The sequence below is a fragment of the Acromyrmex echinatior genome, chromosome 3 (assembly GCF_024713525.1).
Source record: "Acromyrmex echinatior isolate Ae372 chromosome 3, ASM2471352v2, whole genome shotgun sequence".
Lineage (NCBI taxonomy): Eukaryota > Metazoa > Arthropoda > Insecta > Hymenoptera > Formicidae > Acromyrmex > Acromyrmex echinatior.
Window position 1 is genome coordinate 9,141,228 of NC_141854.1, and position 6,600 is coordinate 9,147,827.

Here is a 6,600-nt window from a genome sequence, read left to right on the forward strand (position 1 = left end):
ATAATCAAAGAAAGCAGTACCTTTACTTATATTTATGTACATATTATATATATACATATTATATATACACACACACACACACACACACGCATATATATATGTATATATATGTGTGTGTGTGTGTGTGTGTATAAAATGCATAAATTATATTTTGAAACAAATGTACAGAATCTGACTTGTTACAGAGAATAATTACTTTTTTTCTTTATAATGCCAATTTTAGTAAGAATATACAGATATAAATTTCGACCTTAGTAAGAATACAGATATAAATTTCAATAAAAAATTGATAATTGTTGATTTGTAAAAAAAAAATAAAATATAATAATAGATTTAAAAATCCTATTTCGCAATTAATATGCAAATAATATATATATCTCATCGTAAAGAATTAAGAAAAGGTAGATCGTAGAACGAATAAAGGAAATGGAGCAAATAGGGAGAGATAATGAGAAGGGTACGTGAAAGAAATAGCAAGCCGTTTTCTAGGAATCGAGAACGAGAACGAGAACGAGATCGACACCAGATCCGCTCTCGAGAAGAGATCGGGGCTCTCGGGGTTTGCGCAATAGAAGGGCGTAAGGGGTTCCACGCACCCCGCATACACGCGCTTAACGTGTACGGGGCGCATAAGAACATCCATCAAGACCAGCATGGCGCACCGCGAGCACGATACGCAGCTGCTGATCTCCGCTCTTCCGTGTCGAAGCTCCGACACGCTTTCTGGACAGGCAGGCAGTGGGTCTCAGCGGGATCTAAGAGGGTAGATGTTTGCACGGGGATAAGGGTAACCTCGAAGACGAAGGATAAAAGGGGGGTCTACGATCGACTCCTGCTCGACTATAACTCGGCGATAACTTTATACTGCGAGATTCAGTCTAAATTAAGCAGGTAGTTAAAAACAAGTGATGCGAAGCAATGTTTAAGATCTCCTTGGAATAGAAAATTCAATTCTGACATTTTTATATAAAATATTAATCGATTAGATATCTTTCTCGTCACAGCGCAGATTTATGTGAACGTATTTTTTTGACAGAAAAAAATTATTATTTAATATATTTTATACAACAATAGATTTGTAAAACAGATTAAGAAAACTCGCAAAACCTTTTTTATTTACTATTTAAAGTAATTATCAAGTTCTTCCGTTTATTGTCCCTTTTTAAAATAGAGAAATAAATCATTAGGGAATATTACAAGAATAATTAAGTTTTATTAAATTGTTTTATTACTAAAAATATTTTTCAACGTCAAACAATAAATATACCTAACGTTGTTGTATAACTATGTTTGTCATTTCCTTCAAAGTTTATGTGTCAGATTTGCATAATTTTCGCTGTGTCGATAATGATTACATTAACGAATTTTATGACAGCAATTAATGTGCAATAAACGGATATTGAAAGACGATCGCGAACGAATGATGGAAACGATCAGGTCGAGTGTCGTTGAGAATGAAAACCGGATACTCTTTTCTTTCCGCCGCATAAATCACGTACATTTATGCACAAGCTTTACGACTTTTGCATCGCGAGGCGTGCATATTGCCTTTCCTTTTACGCTCGTCCGCGATGCAGCGTGGATATTTCAACCGTCGTTCTCACAGCTCGCAGTCGAAATCTTTGTCGGATACTTAAACTTTGATATTTCCATGAATTTTTTAGCACGCCATGAATAAACGTACTGTCGCGTATCCACCACGGTGAACGTTTGTGCGTTGCGATTGCGTATTCGGGCAAATCTCGCGGCTGTCGACACATGGTAAACTTTGCTGCAAGCTGTTACAGCGCGTTGTAACGCGCGGAGACAATCGAACGGTTGGATACACTGAAATCTCGAATGTCATACATCTCCACGTTTTAGTCTCGCACATAATATAAACGACAAATTATAAACGACAAATTTGTGATAACGTGACAGATGGAAGAAGAGAGATTTTACCGTTAATGTTATCCAACAGATAATAGCTTTAATTTTTGAAAAATTAACTATAATAATAATAATAATAATAATAATAATAATAGTATGTAATTCACTTTGCAAAAAATACAAAATTATATGTAATTATTGATGTTTTTTTATATATTACTGCTATTTATTAAATAATAAAATATGTAGTTTCATTTGTTATTTTCTACGATGAAAGAGATTTCCTTGCTATTTTAATCTGCAGTGATTTAAAAAAGGTAGTTAAAGCTATTAGTACGATAAAGTTAAAAGTGTGGCACTGCTTTCATCAGAGCGCGGTAATTAGAAACTTGGATGTTGGATAGTCACGCGAAAACACATACCATACCGGTTTGAGCTTTGCTACATTCCTTGTGTACGATGTCTAATAATAATCTCATATCTGTTCATCATTTAAAGGGTGCACTCGTACACGTGTCTTCATAACTGTTTCAATGTCGTTGTGATCATGGATAAAAGCAGGAACGATCGCGAAAGACTAGCATACATCATTCACTTGTAGTACTTCAACCCAAAGTGTCTACTGGTCGTAATTTTCTTTTAGGTTTCTCTTCTTTATTTTCGATATCTAGCAGTTTTAATGTCACAATAACGGCGAATGAGAAAGAATAGAGAAGAACTTATGTAATTCAGACATCACCTACATTACGTCGAATATGTTTGTCAAAGCTCTTGAAAAATTCGTTAAGTTGAAGTTTAGTATTCCTGCTTATTATTTATACGTTCTTAATATTTGCTTTACACATATATATATATATATATATATATATATATATATATATATATATATCGTACATACATATATATATATATTTTTTTTTAATTAAATATTTTCGCAAAACCATTAATTTTTTTTTTAATGAAGAAAACAGACTTATCTCATGTGATTTCAAACATTCTATTATACAACAATTATAGTAACACGTCATTTCACTCCATTAAAAAAACTGCTGATGCCAGCGTCATCGATTTCCTCGTAGTAAGGAGCGAGCGAAATATCGCTCATCGGCGTCATTTAATCGTGATAACGCGGAAGAGAGGCGAGGCGCCAGTTTCACGCGTGTAATAATACGCCGAATGACGCGGCAGTCTCGCAGGACAATCGTTCGCAGGGCGTAGGGCGTCGAAATGCAATTCATCATGCAGCAGGCAGAACTAGAAAGAAATAGAGAACGAGAGAGAGAGAGAGAGAGAGAGAGAGAGAGAAAGAGAGAGAGAGGCATAGGAAATGTCAGGATGGACGGGGGTACAACGGGCCCCGGGAGCCTTTCGGTACCCTCGCACGCACTCGACGCATCAATCTTCTTCGCCAACAATGTTCGCGTAAATTACCCTCATCGATATCAAAGTGACGAGGGTGGCAACCAGCGCCGGCCGGCAATGGAGCTTGCGGAGGAGATCGACCCTTATCTCGCGCGCGCGTTAGAAAATTGAGTTTACAGAGAGATCTTCTCGCGAGAAGGTCTGTCTTCAAAAGAAGGACAAAAGTCAATCTCTTTTCTTCTTCTCGTCATTCGCATATGATGAAAATTTTGTCATTTGTCGCGCGGTGACTTCCACCGAGGATTTGAAAATGTTACGAGACCAACCCTTTCAGACAACAACCGAGAACGTAGATGAAGAAACGAGAGTTTTGATAAATCTTTGGAAATGTGCTTCGGTGAATACTGATATATTATTGCGATTGATAATTCTTTAACAAGAGTAATTTTAACATGCTTTGTTATCAAATCAAATCTAAAAGATTTTATATTATTTTTACGTCTCTTGAGACTCAAAAATTCGCAGATTTATAATCATTTATCGGTGAAAGAATACTTTTCTTGTTATTGTCCACTGTTGCTGCATTTTATTTGGAAAAATATTATTGAAAAATTCAATTAATTGTTACTTTTATAATTATTTTTTACTTTTTGTATGCATTCTTATTTGTATTAAGTGAAAATCGACCGATAAGCTTAAACACACATGAGTGAAAAATATCATACTCGCACAAGACGATTCTTTACACCTAAATCTTTTTTCTTTTCAGTGTAATAATATTTCTTTTGAATTTATACAATTACTTGGACTGAAAATTGTATAATAAATTCACAAGAAAACATTATTAGATAAGAAAGAACCGTGTTGATCGAACATGACATTTTCCATTCATGTATGCTTATTTATCATATTAAATATGATTTCTTGAAGACATGCGCAAATAAAAAAGATAAGACTAGATAAAATGAAAGCGTACAGAACGCCTTTACACTGAATTTCAGCACGTAGGCAAGTTGTAAATTCAAATATGCGCCTGTGGATGCAGCGACATCCCGATCGCGCTATAAATTATTAGCATAGCACGCCCCGAGCATGCTCGCGATATGTACACGGCAGAGTTTGTAATGCGGCTTTAAATCTTCTTCAGGCGTCTTCGGCAATTCGGAGGCTATGGGAGAAAATCTGCGGGTAGGCGAGGGATTATACCGTAAAAGTTCCGACCGAATCAGGAACGGCGTTAGTGCACCAACGATAGCGAGCTTAATGTACCGTTATGATCTTTATGGCCGCCGTTTATAGGCCATTATGATTGAGTTTTCGCGCCAAAACAGACTCGGGACGCTACATGGGAATCTTACGATCTATCATTGTAAATGTCTTCGTTCAGAAACGGTTGGGGGCGAGAGAAGTCAGCGTTTCAGAGAAAATTATTTTTTAAGTACTAAGTTTCCGCGCGAAATGCTCGTTTTCACTCGCGACGATCCAATCCAAGATTTCTCGGGTAACTTCGCTTCTGAGAGGAAAGGGGTAACTTACTTTTACGCAAATGAAAGTCAGCACTTTGCTAAGCGGTCTGTTAGATATAACGTGTAAACGCTTTCATTCCTCGTTGATTTGCATGTCTTTTTTTATTTCGTCACATTAATCGATGCGATGTGGAATAACAAAAGTTATCGACCGATAATAATTCATTATTCGTTATTCGTTAGGATTCAAGCACCATTTAAGGAACATTGTCTGGTAAAGATTCCTGGAAGCCCTTTAACGAAGTTCATTTTAACTATCTTCGAAGAGTCGAAGGGCGTAGCCGCGCGCTAATTGCATTAATTGCAAAATCTTCTTCGTCCCGTAGCGTCTATTAACCAAAAACCGGAGAAATTCTGATCTTCAAAATTTCTCCGTGTGGCGTTTCTCATTCCCCAATATGCAGTTATTTCAATCAAAAGGGAGGGCACCGAACACAAACTCGCCAAGATACTATCTTCAATTGCTCGGCAGCGTAGTGTGTTACCACACATTTTATCGGCGCGATCTCCCGCGATTAATTTGATAGAGCAAATTGCGATTAGAAAAACGTGCTTGTCGTGCCGTAACGACCGGACGGTAACCCCGTTATGCGTTTAAGTGCACGCGACAGAATGCATAATGCAGATAAAGTCACGACAAGTCGACGAGTTGGCGCAGCTCGTACGCAGGTTCGCCGGAGATTGTGGCAAGATTATCTAAAGCGGTGGTGACGAACCGTTCTTTCATCGAGAAGAAGCGTGTTAATTCACTCCACCCGCGCATGAGGACTTAAACTTTGGGACTCCCTTGTCCATATGATCGACTACGTACGTCCCGCGAGAGATACACACTGTAGTTACGAGGTTCGAGATTAGCTTCGAGATCTGCCAGTCTCCCTTCTTGCTTTCCGCACGAACTAGGTGGAAACGATTCTTACTTCCCATCGCGACGAAATCGAAAAGTCTTATCGCTCACCGTGCCGCATGAGTAACTCCTTCTTATGGTTTATCGACATTTTACGCGCGCGACAGCTTTATTTATATTTATTGTACACTGTATATTTATCCGCTTACTCGGAGCCGACGCAAGTTCGGAAACTAATGTTTTCCGAGCAGAATATTTTTACTTTACTTCTAATTCCGAGGACATATGATTGTAAATATACGTCTCGATAGAAGTTGGAGCTCACACGTTTTTATATCAGTGTCTATTATCTTAATAAAAGTCGTAGTTATAGAAGTTTCAATCCATAACGGTCACTTTCAGTACAATATATTGGTAAAGAAAGATATTGATATAAAGAAAGAAGTCTGATATGGAGGATAATATAGAGGATGATATAGAAGATACTAAAAATATCATTTTATATCAAGATATAAGTATCTACTCTTTAAAAGCTGCATAAAAGCTTTATTTAAAATTTATTATGAGACTTATTAAAAACGTATCGTATATCATTTAAGGAGACTTGACTAAAAGAAAAAATAATGAACTATCTCAGATAGTAAGAAATATTTTGATAGGTAAAACAATATCAAATTGATTCTGTGAAGAAATTCCAAATAAGCGAACCAGAAAACATATTGGAAACTATATTTTGGACACGTTGAAATCTAATCCGAGTTTCAGTGGTCAGATGAAAGATTTTAAAAACAAAACTTTGCTCGCAAAATATTATATTTGGTAGTAATACGATTAATATATCTTGTAGATCGACGCAGAAACAGGACAAATTACATTTGAAGAGATGAAAGAGAAGAGCGTGAAGTGTGTATTATGGTTGAAAAAACAGTGTATTTCTCATAACAATGTAATAATAATTTGCACTATGAATCAATTAAATGCTTATGTACCACTTTTGAT